Source organism: Phragmites australis, chromosome 19 (assembly GCF_958298935.1).
Source record: "Phragmites australis chromosome 19, lpPhrAust1.1, whole genome shotgun sequence".
NCBI lineage: Eukaryota > Viridiplantae > Streptophyta > Magnoliopsida > Poales > Poaceae > Phragmites > Phragmites australis.
The window spans coordinates 5218078-5237421 of record NC_084939.1 but is presented as its reverse complement, the minus strand read 5'-3'; the positions used below and the strand labels follow the sequence as shown (position 1 = coordinate 5237421).

General features: G+C 49.7%; 1 pseudogene; it reads left to right on the top strand.

Moving 5' to 3' along the window:
- The first annotated feature begins 1051 nt into the window (after nt 1–1051).
- LOC133900151 (putative UPF0481 protein At3g02645) lies at nt 1052–9842 on the top strand (annotated as a pseudogene).
- The last annotated feature ends 9502 nt before the right edge of the window (nt 9843–19344 follow it).

Here is a 19344-nt window from a genome sequence, read left to right as displayed (position 1 = left end):
CCGTGGGGTGCAAAGAGTGTGAGTGAATATAATAATTCATGATGCATATAACATAGTATATCATATAATAAAAGAAAGGGAGAAACAAAATATTACACCATAGAATGTTATAAAGATCTCACACTACCATAGATAAAGTCCTACAAATTTAAATATCGATAACTATCACACCACAACATAGTTTATCACACTTTATTACAATAAGTCTTACATGTTAAACAGAAACGATAAAGATTTTAACAGATAAATGAGACGTGATATTGCCCAGAACCGGATACTCTGGGTGAATCTGGATACTCTGTATTCAGGCAGAGAAAAAACAACAGTAGGATAAAGGCAATCTCTCCCCCCTGTGGCATTAAGCACCAAAAAGGAAACAGAGGCAAAGATAAAGATCTAATCGATGTCCTCTTCATAGTCCTCATCTCCATTTCCATCTCCACTGCCACTACCATCATCATCATCTTGGGGGCTTTCCTCAGCACCACCCAAAACCTCTTCCTCAGTTTATTCCTCGTCAGCCTCTTGAGCATGAGATGTTCCCGCACCCTCTGTAGCAGTTTGAGCCTCATCATACCAAGCCTATATGAAGAGATCGGTGACGTCCTAAGAGGGGGGTGAATTAGGACACTTAGAATCTATTCGGCTTCAAAAACTACCCAAGATAAACCCATGTCAATTTCTATCTAAATGTTCTCTAGGTTTATCTAGTGTGTCTACTCTACCAATCAAAAGAGCTTGCAATCTATCTAGAAAGGTAAATTGCAAGAATGTAAATGCGGAAATGTAAATTAGATAGAGAAATCAAAATCGACACAAGGATTTTTATCCTGTGGTATCGATGGCATGAATGCCACCCCTAGTTCACGTTAGAGCCTCACAAAGGATATGCTCTCGGTCAAAACCCGGTCGCTGCTCTTGAGCTACCAAATCACAAAAACAAGGCCTCCACCTGAATGAGCCACAAAGCCACCAAGGCAAAGTCTCACCACTAGCCTCTTCTCCGGGTCCTTGCCACCGTGATCACTTTGAAGCTTGAGCCACCAAGGCAATGGTCTCTATGTCCTCGTACACGCTTCTCATCACCGCTCCACACCAAATTGGAGGGTCAACAAGTTTGCCGACGAGTTATCAAGGCTCCAAGGTACCAGCGTACCAAGAGGTACAAGCTTGGATCACTCCTTAATCCACTCCCTAGTCAGCAATCACCTAGCAACACACTTTTTAGGCTTATAAACACTAATCACTCTCTAATGGTGTGCTTAATCACCTTGGATGATCACTTTATGCACTTTAGTGGCTTGGATGTCTTCTAAGGTGTACATGAACTTCTTAGGACTTCAGCAACCTCAAATGACTGAGTGGAGGGGTATTTATAGTCTCAAACCCGTGCACTAGCCGTTAACCCAATGGCTCATAAAAGTTGTTAACACCGGATGATCTGGTGAGAACAATAGTACTAACACCGGATCATCTGGTGAGTACACTCTCACAAACTAGCCGTTGGAACCCCCACTCAAGCCTCTCTGAATACCGGACACTCTGGTGTATACTTTATCTCTATCATCGGATTATCCAGTTAATATATACTTAACATCCGAGCCAACTGCATCCTCTCTGTGTAAATTGCTCTGGTGTAAGCATCTAGTGCACATCACTTTATCACCGGACTATCCGATGCCTTGAACTTATATCTGCATCTTTGCTCTGTTTATTGTCAGGTGTATTTTCCGGTGTAGCCTTGCTTCATCATCAGACCTTCCGGTGTGTTGATCTTCAAATTTTCATAATTGCAACCTTCTCTAGTGGAAATACTCCGATGTGTATCTTCCTTTGATCATCAGACTATCCGGTGGGTTGTTCTATTCTACCTTCTGGATAGAAACACTTCGGTGTTGCCATGCTTTGATCACCGGACTATCCGGTGAGGCTTAGCCTTCATTCTTCAGTATGACACCCTTCTCTAAAAGAATTGCTCTGGTGAGCACACTTGCTAATCACCAGACCTTCCGATGAGATCTTCAGACGTCTCTCCCCCTTTGTTAAATATGCTCCGGTGAGCTCAACATCCACAGCACCAGACCATCTCGCGAGGCAAATCTTCCTGAGACTTCTTCAATTCGATCAAACTTTGTCCCATCTGCAGTGGCTTCTTCATGTATTGCATCCATAAGACCTACTAACATATATTCTTGATAAACATGTTATTTCCATTGACTATGTTTTCATTAATCATAAAAATCACAATCATGGCCTAATAGGGCCATTTTCGCTACATCATGGATTCTCAAAAGCTTCACACTCGCTTACTTCTCTTCAGAGGCAATCAGAGAGCAAGGAGGTTCAATCCTCAATGTGAATAAATAGTCTTTTGCCTCTACTCAATCTTTCTCAACCTCAAATTGGTCTTGTCTTTGTGTTCCTTTATCTTCACGGTATTGTAAGTGCAAATATTGAATATAGCTTTGAGGGTACTATTGATAAAGGATGGAGAGTCACACGAGGAGGATGCATGCCTCGGTGCTGCCCTTTATGTTACGCTAGGAGTTGACCTTGGAGGAGAAGGTGGCAAAGATGAAGATGATTTTGAACCAACCGACCTTACCGTATAAGGCTCATGCTTCACTTCTTTGAAGAAATTCTTCTTTGTGACCTTCTCGATCATACACATGATATATGGCGCATAGTCACAACTTCTACTAGGTGTGTGAGATATAGTGTATATCTCTTCCCAAAGAAAGTCCACCACACTAAACGGATCACCCTCATTGGACATCATAGCGAGCAAATTCCTTGTGTTCCCTTGAACATTAGTGGAATCACCATTTTTCAGAGCTAAAATGAGATGGAACAAGGAGTTTAAAAACTTGTAGAATGGCCTCATGCCTTTTGTTGTGCCAAAAGTCACTTCATCTTGATTCTCATACATGAAGTCCATTTCTTCAGATGAGAGTTGTGGCTCATTATGAATCTTGGTTTTTTCTTGTGTTCCGGACATCAAATCCAAACAAATGAGCAAAAGACTAATATTTGATCTTGTATTTCTCTTCTTCAATCATCCAAAACATTGATTAATTTTTTCCATGGTCATAGTGAAGAGTGACATAAAATTGTGCTATGACCTTATCACTCCAATCATATTTTAATGGCATGATATTCTTGACCCTTTTATCCTCAAAAGCTGCAATGATCTCATTGAAGGTAGGATCATTTTTGTTAGCCATGTAGTCTCAATCAATCCATTGCATTGGAGTGATCGGCTTCTTCTTCTTAAGGATCACGGTTTCATAGAAATCCGCTTGAAAATCATTCCAAAACTGATAAGCTGTCACATTTTTTTCAAAAACATATGGATCATCATATCTTTCCTTTTTCACTTTGCCGGACCTTTTCATGCAATCAGTCACTCTTCTGCCTAGCTCACCGAATCTTACACCATTATATGGCTTGTGAAGCTTCAAAGGTTTCACAGAAATTCTTTCTTCATCTTGCTCTTCCTCTATTTCCTCTTGCTCTTGAACCCTAGAACCAGAGGCAACTACCTTTCCCTTGACTCTCCCTGCTACTAATCCCCTTCCTTCTCTAGATGGAAAAGCATCAACACAAGGCACATTAACGGTTTGAGCCACCTCATCAACGTGAATGTCTTCGGCACATGAAGCCTTCACCTTACGAACCACCTTACGGGTACGAAAATATCCATTACCATGTCCATTGCACTGCCACTGCCTTTATCCTCTAAAGCAGGCTGTTACAATGGAGAGTCATTTTGGGCTAGTGGATCAAACTTAGCCTTTGTCCTCCTTTGATAAGCTTGATCAACATCTTTTGCATGATCCATCTTGAATTTCCCTGAGATAAACATGGATGACATGCTAGAGATATGAAAAGGATTGCTCAAGAAATGGAATTAAGGAACAAAACTCAATGAACATGATCTGGATAACCTAGAGTATCCGGGTTCAACCCCGACTATCCGAGTTGCCCGATCCCGGGGCAAAAACATGGGTTTGAGGGATTTAACAAATGCACTTGCAAACTCTTGGAATACATGATTCTATGAAGGAAAAGGAGTATCTTCACCAAAGAAAATCGACTCTAGAGATAGGTATAGAGAGATCGGGAGGAAACGGTTTTTAGGTTTACCTTGAGATCAAGCGAAGCACTCGAAGTCAATTCGGAGGGAGGGCCGGACAATCCGACCAAGAGATGAGCTCACTTGGTGAAGAACTTGGAAATCCCACGGTGAAAACCTTAAATCGCCGAAGGAGAGGTCACCACGGTGAGAGGATGAGAGAGGAGGTGATAGAGATAGAATGAATGGGTAACTCCTTAGGCTGGGTATAAGACTGAATAACCCGGAGTCTCTGAGATGGGATTTAAAACGTAACCGAGAGGGACCACCTGGAGTGTAACTCAAAACCTCTGGGTTGAGTGACAGAATCCGGAGTATCTGAGTGAACCCGGAGACTCTAGGTTCTGTCAACTCGACAGAGACACCCAGGGCCTAAGGACTTCTAGAATCCGGATACTCTAGGCTATAGGCCGAACCTTCGGGTTCTGGAACATGGCAGAACTTGATTTTGAGCTGAGATTCGATGCGGATTTTTGAGAGAAGGACGGTTGAACATGTAAGATATTTTTGCCACTTCTAATCAACCAACAAGCAACAATACATAACAATGATCACAAGTAGCAAAAAATGATCGAAAGATCAAAGAATCAAATTTTTGAAAATAGCACTAAAAAGATATTTTCGCAAACTTCTAGCTACCAAAGCTATAAGACTAGAACAAACAATTGTGTCCAACATATCAAGTCACGTTGCGAGAATCTAGGATATCTAACTCACTTATCAACTTACAAAACCTTTGCTCGTCTAGTGGTTTGGTGAGGATATTGGCTAGTTGATTTTTGGTTCTCACATGACGAATATCGATATCCCCTTTGCTTGAGTGATCTCTTAAGAAATTGTGTCGGATGTCTATCTGTTTGGTTCTTGAGTGTTGCATAGGATTGTTGGCTATTTTGATGGCACTATTATTGTCACACAAAAGTGGGACTTTGGTCATGTTGTAGTCATAGTCTCTCAAGATTTGCCTCGTCCAAAGTAGTTGAGCACAACAAGCGCCTGCAGCAATATACTCAGCTTCGGCGGTGGATAGAGTTACGAAATTTTGTTTCTTTGAGGTCCAAGACGCCAAGGACCTACCAAAGAATTGGAAAGTCCTAGAGGTACTCTTCCTATCCACCTACAGCTGACATAGTCGGAATCCAAATAGCCGATAAGATCAAAAGTTGAACCTTTAGGATACCATAAGCCAAGGTAAGAGTATGAACCAAATATCTAAGAATTCTCTTGACAGCCACTAAATAGCACTCTTTTGGAGAGACTTCAAATCTTTCATACATGCACACACTAAGTATAATATCAGGCCTAGATGCACAAAGGTAAAGTAAAGAACCAGTCATGGAGTGATATACCTTTTGATCCACGACCTTGCCATCTTCGTTGAGGTAGAGATGTCTATTGGCTTGCATAGGAGTCTCGATGGACTTGACATTCTTCATATTAAACTTCTTAGGCATATCTTTGATGTACTTGGTTTGACATATGAATATGTCTTCCTTGAGTTGTTTGATTTGAAATCTTATGAAGAACTTCAACTTCCCCATCATTGACATCTCGAACATTTTGGTCATGATCCTACTAAATTCTTCACAAAAGAGTTGATTAGTAGAACCAAATATAACGTCATTGACATATATTTGGCAAATAAATTAATCATTATCAACTTTTTAGTGAAAAGAGTAGTATCAGCTTTGCCTATTTTAAAGCCCTTTTTAACAAGAAAGACCCTAAGATATTCGTACCATGCTCTAGGTGCTTGCTTAAGCCCATAGAGCTCCTTATGGAGTTTGTATATATGATGACGATACTTGAGATCTTCAAATCCGGGTGGTTTCTCCACATATACCAATTCGAAGATAAGTCTATTGAGAAATGTGTTCTTCACATCCATTTTATATAACTTGATATCATGGTGGGTAGCATAGGTAAGTAATATACGAATTGACTCAACCCTAGCTACAGGAGCATAAGTCTCACCAAAATCCAAACCTTCTATTTGCGTGAAGCTTTGAGCAACCAACCTTACCTTATTTCTAGTCATGATCCCGTTCTTATATTGTTTGTTGTGAAAGACCCATTTGGTGACAATCATATTTTGATTGGGACTTTCTACCAATGACAAAACTTCATTTCTCTTGAAGTTCTTAAGCTTTTCTTGCATAGGCATCACTCAATCTGGATCTCCAGGTGCATCTTGTACCTTCAAAGGCTCCAAAGAGAAAACAAAAGAGTAATATTTACAAAATTTTTTAATTCTAGAACGAGTGTTTACCCCTTTTTTATATCACCAATGATGTTATCAACCAGGTGATCTTTTTGGATACTTTGATGAACTCTTGCATGTGGCAGTCATCATGAGCTTGATCTTGATCTTGATCTAGACTTTGGTCTTAATCTTGAGTTAATGTTAGTGACTCCACTTGAGTTGATGAAGATGAATGGGCTTGATCATTATTAGCCACTTGTTGCTCTTGGAATTCTCGAGGCTTGATTTCACAAATTATCATTTTCTTGATTGCCTCACTTGAAATTTCTTCATCACCTAAAATATTACAATCAACTTGCTCTACTTGGGAGCCATTAGATTCATCAAATGTTATGTCACGCGCAATTTCAACACAACCGGTGATTTTGTTGAAAACATGATAAGCGTAGGCATTTGATCCATAACTAAACAAGAAACCTTCATCTAGTATGGTACCAGTTGATGGCATCACATGCGGTGTAGATGGGCTCCGCTAAAAATTAATCCGTGATCTTGTACTCATCAAGTATAGTACTTGCCGACTCTATGAGAGTCCTATTCTTTCTCTCAACAATTCCATTTTATTGAGGGGAGTAGGGTGCCGAGAATTAATATTTGATCCCTTTTTCATAAAGAAATTCTTTGACTTGTGTATTCTTTAATTCGTTTTCGTTGTCGTTTCTCACCCTTTTTATCTTCACATCTAATTCATTCTGTGCTCTTCTCACAAATTTCTTGAATATGGCTTGTGTTTCACTCTTATCATGCAACAAGAATACCCAAGTGAAACGAGAGTAATCATCAGCAACCACCAAACTATATTTGCTACCGTAATGCTTATGCAGATGATTGGTCCAAATAAATCTATGTGAAGAAGCTCAAATGGCTTTGTGGTCGTCATCACATTCTTGACGGGATGAGGAGCTCCAATTTACTTGCCTGGTTGACATACACTACAAATTCTATCTTTCTTAAAAGAGATATTTGTTAGTCCTAGAATGCACTCCCTCTTTAGAAGTTTAGACAAGTTCTTCATGCTAATATAAACTAGTCAACAGTGTCATAGCCAACCCATGCTAGACTTAGTAATCAAATAAGTTTTATGCCTCACTTCATCCGTTAAAAAGTTAACATGATAAAGCTTACACTTCTAGCTCGTTTCACAAAGTTATGATACAGACAACAAATTATAACTATGAGATTTGACTAACAACATATTTGAGATAAAATGATAATTGAAGATAACAATTTTAACTAAACTAATTACACCTCCTTTAAAATCATCACCAAAAATGATATTTTCATGAGATCCTCCATTTTCTTAAAATGATGAGAACATTTTCTTCTCTCCGATCATATGATTTGTGCATCCACTATCAAGCACCCAACTTGATACACCGGAGGAGTATGGCTACAAAATAAGTTAAGCTTTTGTTTTAGATACCTAAATTTGTTTTAGCCCTTTCATGTTAGTCACAATCACTTTTGGCATATACATATTCTTTTTGACAACTCGATCATTTGTGCAGGCACCAATATATAGATCAATTATTTTACCACGGTGGTTCCTTTTCAAAACATAAGATGCATAAAAAGTAGATTGAGGTGCATGATCCTTGGGTTGCTTGACTTGTGTGGTGAGATCACTTTGCTTGCCTCCTTTGATAAACCTTAATTAGTGAAAGTATTAGAGAGTAAGATTGCATCATTAGAGAAAGAAGAGCTACTCCTAAGAGCATCAATTTGTACTTCAAAAATTTTATAAGTTTAATCCAAACATTTGAATTTCTCTTAAAGTATAGAATTGCAACCCTCTAGACTAGAAATTGAGACATTGGCTAAATTAAGATCTTTGATCAATTTCTCAACCTCTTATTCTCTTTAACAATGAGCTTCTCGAGTTTAAGGTTTCTCTCCTTTTCAAGGATGAGCAAATCCTCTTACTTCTCGAGAATCTCTTTTGACTTTCTATTGTTTCCATTAACTTCTTTATTTTAGATATGGTATTTTTTACTTAAACCTTTAAGCAAAGATTCATGATCACTATCTAGGTTAGACACAGTTCTTCGGTCGGACACGGTTCTGCTCTGTCCGCACGGTTCTGCTTCTTCCGCACCCGATCGGTTGCCCTCCTAGGTTAGAAAGACATTAATTATACTATCTAAATCTGATATTTTTAGTGAAGACAAATCATAAACAGACCCGATGGAGCATATTAGGCCTAACCTCTCTAGCTGCATGGGACTGCTTGCGTTTTCTGGACTCCTAACAACTTCATGTCAACGATGAGTGCAGAGTGCCAAAGAGATCAACGACTGGGTGATTCGCTTGCTGGGCCGCCCGGATGTGGTAGGCCTCGACAACCCGTGCCTCCACCCCCTGGACGTTCTACACAAAAGCTTCTGTGGCCTTTGTCCAGCAGACGGCAACGAATGGCCCGGGTGCGAGGGTAGCACCCCCTCCGCCGCCGAGCTCGCGGAAGTGGGGATCCGTTTCAAGAAGAGCAACACGGACAGCATCCGCGACATCGATTTCCAAAACGGCGTGTTGAACATGCCACTTGTTGAGGTTATCGATGAAATCGAGAACTACTACCTCAACCTGATGGCATTCGAGCGGCTACACGGCGACGCTGGGAACGACATGGCGGCCTATCTAGCTTTCATGGACAGCATGATCGACACTGGAGAAGATGTGGCGCTACTGAGAGCCGAAGGGCTCCTCAAACACACGTTTGGCAGCGACGAGGCAGTCGCGGAGCTGTTCAACACCGTGACTAAGGGGGCAATGCTGATGGCCCAGCTCAGGAAACACACACTCTCACAGCTCACTGGAACACAACGCACGAGCTCGAGCAGTCTACAATGGCGACGAACGCCGCGGCCGCCGCAACGGCCTGTATCTTGGCGATTTTATTCTCTGGACTTGGCAAAAGGAAACGATGGAGTACAAGGACTATTTAACAGTCAGGGGACACACACCTCGGAGCCACGAACTCCCTGCCCGGCCAGCTCGCCATGATCCGCACGATTCGATCTTCAACGTCCCGAGCACCACACGCTCGTTTCCGGACGACTCGGCCTCCTCCAGTGCTAATCGGCACCATGCATGCCCTTCTCCTACCTATTCTCACGCACAAAACAAACTGAAGGGACTCAGACTCACCGACGCGAACGCACCGCGTTCTCCACGACACAGCTCGACACACACGCACTCACCAGAACACATCTCGATCAGATTTATTTTCCTAACAAATGCTGAGTCCATTCCGCAAGCTGCATGACATGAATCGGAAGGTGAACGCCCACTGCGCGAAGCCCTGGAATAAGTGGCGAGCCAGCTTTGTCCAGACGTACTTAAAACAACCCCTGGGTATTCATCTCCCTCGTGGCCGCCGTCATCCTGCTTGTCGCCACCGTCATGCAGACCGTCTACGCCGTCGTACCCTTCGACACCAAGAGGTAGAAAGAACTATGTGGCTATGTACGCGCCTCTATCTGTACGTGTGTACCAGTATTGTTTCTCTACGTTGTTGAGTACAATGTAGAGAAATTACAGTGTGTTTCAGACATTGAGGAGAAACCATTCGAGAGTATTCGTTAGCACTGGTTATCACTGGTTATTTATTTATTTTCTTTGAGAGGATCACGAATTACTTAGCATTCTAAACTTTCTATACGAGTGAATTACTTGGCATTCCAACCGTAGTAGACTTTGCGTTTAAGCTTCTGTTAGTCATGTCATACATGTTAAGGTCTTTATTTGTCCACTGTGCTGGTGGTGAGCCAACGTATGGTTCGAATGTTGTAATAATAAACAGCTGTGTCCACCTTAAATTGCAGAGGCTATGATAATTTTATTTCTTTAATTATCTAAAAAAAAGTTCAAGTGAGCATGTGAGGATGTTTTGGGCTGTTATTTGGTCGGCTATTATTTGGTCTACACAAGGAGTTGGTAATTTGCCGTCAAATCAAGGTGTTTGTTTATTGATCCGATGGACTAATTAGTTGGTTCTTGATAAGGAGGACACGCCGAGAAATGTCAAATATGTCCGCGTTTTGTTAGTAATTTGCTGGATTTGTTTGTTACTACATCTCTGTTTGGCATAGCTCCATATGCAAGTTTTATTGGATCCGGAGCTATGGATAGATTAAGGATATTTAGTTGAGCCATCTGATTTTTATTAAACAAAAATAAAAGTTTAAACCGCTTTATTTTATCATACAAACTCTAGATCTAATATGGATCTCGGAGCTGGAATTGTGCCAAACAGGTCCTATATCAGACAGTGCTACAACATGCAATAAATTTATACTGTTCAATACATATTTCTTCTTTGCCACTATCTTTCATTACTTGGTGCTATTATTATACCCATTTTATACTTTATCTAAAGAACTATTTTTTTGAACGCAAGGGAGAAGCACTGTCGTTTTATATAAGAAGAAAGTGCCTCATATTAAGATAAACGAAACCAAACCATATAAATCTCTGTAAAATAGGAGAACCGGGCCAAGACCACTAGCACAATGGGCACGCGACCTAGCTAGACTAGACCCAAGGCTCCTCAGAATGACCACCACTGTAACACCTAATCCATTACCTAGCTAAACTAGACCTTGAGTGGGCAACATCACTGCCAAACACAACACCGAGTACAAGCTAGCATACTCCCAAACACAGAGAAAGGACTCCAAGGCGACACCTCTAAGGAGAACACAATGTCGAATACGCCATCATCGCCCATCCGTAGAGTCAGCCATGAGTTCACACCCAGAGAAACCTAATGGTGAGGGTGGTGGAACCACGTGACAATGCCTCCAAGGAGGAGAGTGATGATTGAGAGCGTCACCGTCCCTAGCACCAGTAGGAATCTGGGCAAGCCTTTCATCCGAAGCCCCCCCCCACCAACTGTGTAGAAGAAAGGATGTCAACATCTTGCACCCGTGCCACCCAAAGAGCCACCATCCTGCCACGTAGCTCCCTGTGGGACAGATCTGGGGAAAGAGACAAATCCGGCAAGAGGAGGAGCCGGTGCGGTGGAGGGGAGGCCAGGACAGGGGCAAGCAACCCGTGAAGGGAACGACTAATGCGAATCTTAGTGTCCCTCGTGTAGTCGCGATGCCACCGCACATATCTCGGTAGCCATGGGCTCATTGTGACCGGATGAACACGAGCGCAGTGCCGCCGCCAACACAACATGGATGTGGGCAACAGAGGGAGATTACTCATTGCCGGCCGCCACACATAGCGCTATGGCACCCTCCTCAACGGAGTTGATGATGGCCGCGAAGGGACCAGAGCCCCATGACGGCTCAGCTGCTAGATCCAATGAGTGGGGGCTCCCCCCCCCCCGATCTGGCGTTAGAGGAGCAAGGCCATTGAACAGTTGTGGCACTGTCGTAAGACGGCTGGCTCATGAATCATGGTGGTGGCCCATGAAACCATTGCGGACACGAGGATCTGGTCGTCACTCACATCGATCTAGACGATGCCGTGCCGAACCAGTCGGCCGCCGCCACCCGAACGGAGAAGAAGACAAGGGGGAGGAGAGGGGAGGTAAAAATGAAAAGGAGGAAGATCACGATGAGGCTTGTCGGTGTATCAGGAATCGGGGGTCCCTGAATCCCGAGGCCAGGCCAGCCATCCGCCACGTGGCGCCATCCCGCGAGGTCGAAAAGCTCGAGTCCCGGGAGAAGGTGCTTGGGGCCACAGTCAGTGGTCCCCGAGCACCCCAGTTCCCCGATGATCCACGGAATCTGAGTACCGGGAAGAAAGTGCTCGGGGAGGTGTCCGGCCACCCCCGAGCACCCTAGTCCCCTGACGATCAGAAGAGCTAAGTTCCGGGAGGGAGTGCTCGGGGCTGCGTGCGGCAGCTCCCGAGCGCTCGGTTCCCCGAAGATCCGTACAAGAGTGCTCGAGAGAGAGTGTTTGGGGCTGCACATGGCAGCCCCCGAGTACTCGGTTCCCCGAAGGCTCGTGCAGGAGTGCTCGGGAGAAAGTGCTCGGGGAGGTGAACAGTACCTCCGAGCATCCGGTACCCTGAGGACAAGGATGGGCATTCTCGGGAGAGGGTGCTCGGGGAGGTGAACAGTATCCCCGAGCACTCGGTGCCCCGACGACCCAGAAAGGCCCCCGAGGGGCCCACTAATGAGGTGTCCACCAGTCAGAGGTCCGAGGCCGCATTTAATGAGCGTGCGTGGCCTGACACTTCCAACTGTTCCCGCTGCAGCGTCAGTTCCTGCCATGTTTTGGCAGAGAGGCGTGGGGTTATTAATTGCACGGGTCCCATCCCGTGTAATCCGGTTTGTCTTGGGATAACATCGCGAGGATCAAGACGTTTCGTCTACTGCACTGCTGTGGCAGAGGAACAAGACAGGGCGGGCACGCCAGGTTGCTCTGCAGCTGCCCGGTGGGCCCTCTCCACGGCGCCCGTTGCCAGGGCGTTTATAGTGACAGGTGACCGGGCGTGCGACGCTTTTTCCACCCCCGGTCACTTCACCCAGAAGAAATGATGACGCCTTTCCCAGTCATGGCGTCTTGGAACTTGTGCCCCCTCCTTCCTGTTCGGGGCATGTCTCGGCCGGCAGGTACTTAAAATAGCCGGCAACACAGAAGCAAGATGGAGAGAGAAAGGACGAAAAACAGGGACTCTCTCAAACAAGACCAAACACAGCACCAAGAGCGAAGAACACAGGCGAGAGTAGACACTATGAGCAAGGTTGAGCACAGTTCCAGCTGAAGAACAAGGAGCCTCAAGCTTTTAGTTAGGCCAACATTCTTGTAACCAGCAACATCCTTGAGGGCCTTTCCTCAGGATAGTTATAGCATTCATACAGGAGTAGGGTATTACGCCCCCGTGCGGCCCGAACCTGTCTAAACTCCGGTGCATTTATCTTCTTGCACTAGGTCAACACCGCCACCACCGGCTGTTGCATTCACTCCCATTTATTTCTCCCACGAACTTATTCAGGATCATCCCCCCGGCCGAATCTCTAAAAAGGGGTCTTTCGGGATCGCGGCGACAGGAGTTAATCCTTCGACAGCTAGCGCGCCAGGTAGGGGGGAACATCCCTGAATCTGTTTGTTTTGTTTTCTTCCACAGGAAAAATGGCCGGTGGTCATCGCCTCCAGCGCTCTGGCTCCAGTTCCAGCGAGGAAATGCAGCCCATCGCACAGGAGGCCCCAGTCGCTGCTGCGTCCCAGCAGCAGCCGCGATCTGCACGCGCGGTGTTCCTCTCCCAAGGGGACCAGGGCGCAGGGCCCAGCCGGGCCGCCGCCGCTGCCGCCGGTGCACCATCCGACCCCCAGCTGGTGGTCGAAACACCGGCCGCCAGGTCCGCTTCCGGACAGCGTCAGGCGCCTCTCCGGCGTAGGCTCACTTTCGGCGAGGCCGGCCCCGGGAGCCCGCTGCTCTCAGCGCACGCTCTCCTCAGGCACCCGCCTGTCCAGGCAACGCTGCCCTGGTCGGCACTGCTCGCCGCCAGGTGCTGGCCGAGAGTTCTCGCGCCACCACCCAGCGTGGCGCCGCCAGAACCGGCCCATCGTCGGGTAACATTCGCGCAGGCCGGGGGGCCTCCAGGCGGAGCGCTGCCCCCCTAGCCGCGTCCGAAGCCCAGGACCTCCGCTTGCATCTCAACGAGCAGAGGGGCCACGAAGATGCGCGTGTCACTCTGGAGCGCCAGCGGGAGACCCAGCAGGAGGCCGAAGCTGAGGACCAGGCTTCCTCTTTGCCGGCCCATGAACGCGAGGATTCCCCGGCTCGCCGGCGTTCGCCGTGAAGGAACGCCACCCGCGCAACAGGGTACGGCACCGGCTGCCGCGCCTTCAGTGCTGAGCTCCGCCGGGTCAAGTGGCCCTCCAAGTTCCGCCCAGAGCTGCCGGAGAAGTACGACGGGTCCATCGACCCCGTTGAGTTCCTCCAGATATACACTACGGCCGTCCAAGCGGCCGGGGGTAGCGAGAAGGTGATGGCTAACTATTTTCATGTTACCTTGAGGAGATCTGCCCGTTCTTGGCTCATGAACTTACCCCTAGGATCAATTAGCTCCTGGGATGATCTATGCCACCAGTTCGTGGCTAATTTTCAGGGTACGTTCACACGCCCCCGCTTGGAGTGTGACCTCCATACCATCAAGCAGCAGGAGGGGGAGATGTTGCGGTGCTTCATTCAGCGTTTCAACCAGGTCCGCAACACTATCCCGTGGATAGCCCCCCACGCTGTTATCGTCGCCTTCCGACAGGGCGTTCGCGAGGAGTGGATGCTCGAGAAGCTAGGTACGCACGAAATCGAGACCACCGCGGAACTCTTCGTGCTGGCCGACAAGTGCGCCCAGGCGGCGGAGGCGCGGGCTTGGCACGCTCCGCGCCCCGAGCGCCCCGCCGCCGACCAACCAAGTTCTCTCCGCTCCGACAGGAGGGAAAAGAAGAAGAGAAGGAAGCGCGAGGCTGCTCTCGTCGAGCCAGCCCAGGGCCCCGCCCCCAGGCCGACCCAAGAGCATGACCGCCGGCAAGAGCGCCGGGCGGTTGCCGACAGACGGCCTGCGCCCGCGAGGGCCCCAGCTCCCGCAAGGGCTCCGGCTCCCGCAAGGGTTCCAGCCCCCGCCCAGGCTCCAATTCCAGCAAGGGCCCCCGCTCCTGCGGGGCCCGAGCCAGGAAAATGGTGTCCCATACACCAGACCAGATGGCATGATCTCACGGAGTGCCGTACGGTCAAGGGCCTCGTCGAGCAGCGCCAGAGGGAGCGCGACGAGTCCCGCGGGGGAGGCGACGCTGAGGCCGCCCCCGGCAACGCAAAGCTCGGTTTTCAGGAGCCCGAGCATACCGTCATCTTCATCGACGGAGGTGCTTACACGCCTTCCTCGCGGCGTGGCATCAAGACCCTGCGTCGCGAGGTGTGTTCGGCAACCCCAAGTGAAGAGGCCGCCAGGCCCGTGAGATGGTCGGACGCTCCGATCACGTTCAGTATGGCCGATCACCCCGCCAGTACTGCAGGCGTGGGACGACTACCCTTGGTGGTGTCCCCCACCATCTGCAACGTCAAGGTCGGCAGAGTGCTGATCGACGGGGGCGCAGGCCTCAACCTCCTCTCCAAGGAGGCCTTCGAGAAGCTACAGGTGCCCTCCAGGCGCCTAAAGCCGTTGCTTCCATTCTGCGGAGTGACACCCGGGCACTCCCTGCCCCTTGGGCAGGTCGAGCTACCCATGACCTTCGGGAGTCGGGACAACTTCCGCACGGAGAACGTCCTCTTCGACGTCGCGGAGCTCCCCCTCCCCTACAACGCCATCCTAGGGCGTCCGGCGCTCGCTAAGTTCATGATGGCCGCGCACTATGCGTATCTCGCGGTTAAGATGCCGGGCCCAGCCGGCCCCATCTCCGTGACCGCTGACTCCGGTGGTGCCATCTCCTGCGCTGAGCAAACATACCAGGCCTTGGTCTCAGCTCAGGCCGAGGTCGAAGGCTGCCCAGGGGGCCCGGGACCCTCTTGATCCAAACCCCGACTCGCTGCCGACGCCTCCGTTCCTACGAAGGAGGTCGTGGTGGGCGAAGACGCTTCCCAGGTCGTCCGAATCGACGGTGACCTGGGCGGCAAATAGGAAAGCACGCTCGTCACCTTCCTCCGGGCTAACGCAGACGTGTTTGCATGGCAACTGTCCGACATGCCCAGGATCCCTAGGAAGGTGATCGAGCACCACTTGGCGGTGCTTCCGGACGCCCGCCCGGTGAAGCAGAAGGTCCGGTGGCAGGCGCCTGAGCGCCAGGAATTCATCCGGGAGCAGGTCAGCAAGCTCCTTGACGCCGGATTCATCCGAGAGGTCCTCCACCCCTACTGGCTGGCAAATCCAGTTATTGTCCCAAAGGCCAACGGCAAGCTCCGCATGTGTGTGGACTACACCGACCTAAATAAAGCTTGCCCTAAAGATCCTTTTCCCTTGCCCCTCATAGATCAAATTGTAGATGCAACCGCGGGATGTGATCTTTTGTGTTTTTTAGATGCAAACTCTGGTTATCACCAGATTCGCATGGCCGTAGAGGATGACGAAAAAACTGCTTTTACCACCCCGGTGGGGACTTATTGTTACATGTGAATGCCTTTTGGTTTGCGAAATGCTGGGTCCTCTTTCCAGCGCGCTATCCGTATCACGCTTGATTCACAGGTTGGCCGCAACGTCGAGGCCTACATCGACGATCTCGTGGTCAAGTCCCGAGACCGCGCCACCCTGCTCGAAGACCTTGCCGAGACTTTCAACAGTCTCCGCACCACCCGCCTCAAGCTCAACCCTAAGAAGTGTGTCTTCGGGGTGCCAGCAGGTAAGCTCCTCGGTTTCTTGGTCTCCAGCCAAGGGATCGAGGCCAATCCAGAGAAGATCTGGGCCATCGAGCAGATGCAACCCCCAGCTCGACTCAAGGAGGTTCAGCATCTCGCCGGCTGCATGGCGGCCCTTGGGCGCTTCATCTCCAAGCTCGGGGAGCGGGGACTCCCCCTCTTCAAACTTCTGAAGAAGACCGGTCATTTCGACTGGACGCCGGAGGCCGAGCAGGCCTTCCGCGATCTGAAGAAATACCTCACCTCACCACCCATGCTGGTGGCCCCGTCCGAAGGCGAGCCGCTGCTACTCTACGTATCGGCCACCCCTCAGGTCATAAGCATGGTGCTGGTGGTGGAGCGCAACGAGTGCGCGGGGCCAGGTGCTGGGTCCCAGCTCCCGGCCGCCCCCGGGCACTCCCCTGTCCTCGCAGCTCCCCCCGAGCAGGGGGTCGAGCCCGAGCACTCGGCTCCCCCCGAGCAGGGGGTCGAGCCTGAGCACCCGGTCAGCCCCGACCACGTCGCCAAGCCTGGGGGCTGTAACAGCCCCTCGGGTGAGGCCGAGCTCCGGGCCCGCCGGGTGCAGCGACCAGTGTACTTCATCAGTGAAGTCCTCCGGGAGGCCAAAACAAGGTACCCCCAGGCTCAGAAGCTACTCTACGCCGTGCTCATCGCTTCCCGAAAGCTGCACCACTACTTCCAGGCGCATAAGGTCTCGGTGGTTACCACGTACCCACTGGGACCTATCCTCCGGAACCGAGAAGGCACCGGGCGTGTTGTCAAGTGGGTGGTGGAGCTAGCGGAGTTCGACCTGCACTTCAGCAGTCGCCAGGCGGTCAAAAGCCAGGCGCTCTCCGACTTCGTGGCAGAGTGGACACCCATCCCCGAGGTCGTCCCAGAAGAGATTTCTGCATATCCCGGGCACGATGCGCCCGGGTACTGGATCATGCATTTCGACGGTTCCCTCTCGCTGAAAGGCGTGGGGGCTGGAGTGGTTCTCACCTCCCCAACGGGTGAAGAACTCTGGTACGTTGTGCAGCTGCAGTTCCGCGCATCCAACAACATGGCGGAATATGAAGGTCTCATCGCCGGCCTCCGAGCCGCGGTGGGGCTCGGGATTCGTCGCCTCCAAGGGAGACTCCCAGCTGGTGGTCAACCAGGTATCCAAAGAGTACCAGTGCACGGATCCTCAAATGGCGGCGTACGTGGCGGCAGTCAGGAAGCTGGAGAGGCGCTTCGACGGCCTGGAGCTACGGTACATCCCTCGCCGTGACAATGCTCTGGCCGACGATCTCTCCCACCTGGCCTCCTCCCGTGCGCGCGTCCCTGCCGGAGTCTTTGAAGAAAGACTCACACGGCCTTCCGTCCTGCCTGCCGAACAGGGCAAAGGGAAAACCTCGAACTCAATTCAGGGGACCCCGGCGGCGCCCTTAGTGGGAAGCCCCGTCAGGGTGCCGCCGTCCGGCGAGTGCGCTCCGCTTGCTGAATGTTCTCAAGATGCCTCGTGGATGGACGACATCCGAGGGTACTTGAAGGAAAAGTTCCTCCCCGGGGATGAGGCGTCTGCCGAAAGAGTTGCTCGGCAATCCAAACGGTATGCCATAGTAGATGGGGATCTCTACCGGCGTAGCACAGGAGGCGTCCTCCTGAAATGCATCTCCCGGGCAGAAGGCGGCGAGCTTCTCGCTGAGATCCACGAGGGCGAGTGCGGTGGCCATGCATCATTCCACACGCTGGTCGGGAAGGCCTTCCGGGAAGGTTTCTACTGGCCTACAGCTCTCCAGTATGCTTCCGAGCTGGTTCGGCGCTGCAGGGCGTGCCAGTTCCATGCAAAGCAGATTCACCAGCCAGCTCAGGCTCTTCACACCATCCCCCTGTCATGGCCTTTCACGGTATGGGGGCTGGACATTCTGGGTCCATTCCCCCGAGCAATCGGGGGCTATGAGTACCTCTACGTCGCCATCGACAAGTTCACCAAGTGACCGGAGGCGGTCCCAGTCATCAAGGTGACCAAGAACACGGCGCTCCAGTTCATCCGCGGCATCATCAGTCGCTTTGGTGTCCCGAGCCGGATCATCACCGACAACGGCACTCAGTTCACAAGTGCCCTGTTCGGGGACTATTGCAAAGACCTCGGCATCAAGCTTTGCTTCGCCTCCGTCGCTCATCCCCGGAGCAACGGGCAGGTCGAGCGCGCCAACGCGGAGATACTGAAAGGGCTCAAAACCCGGACCTATGACGTGCTCGCAAAGCACGGGAAGGGATGGGTTGACGAGTTGCTTGCCGTGCTGTGGGCAAACCGGACCACGCCAAGCCGCGCCACCGGGGAGACTCCCTTCTTCCTCGTCTATGGTGCTGAGGCAGTCCTCCCCTCCGAGCTCACTCTAGGCTCCCCTCGGGTGCATGCCTACTCAGAAGGCGAACAGGAGCAGCAGAGGAGCGACGACGTCGACTACTTAGAAGAGCGTTGGCGCCGTGCCGCCGTTCGGGCAGCTCGTTACCAGCAAAGTCTGCGGCGCTACCATCAGCGCCATGTCCGGGCCCGGTCTCTCGAGGTGGGGGATCTAGTTCTCCGACGCGTCCAATCGCGCGAAGGAAGGAATAAGCTGTCCCATATGTGGAAAGGCCCCTTTACCGTGATCGGTGTCCCGCGAGAAGGCT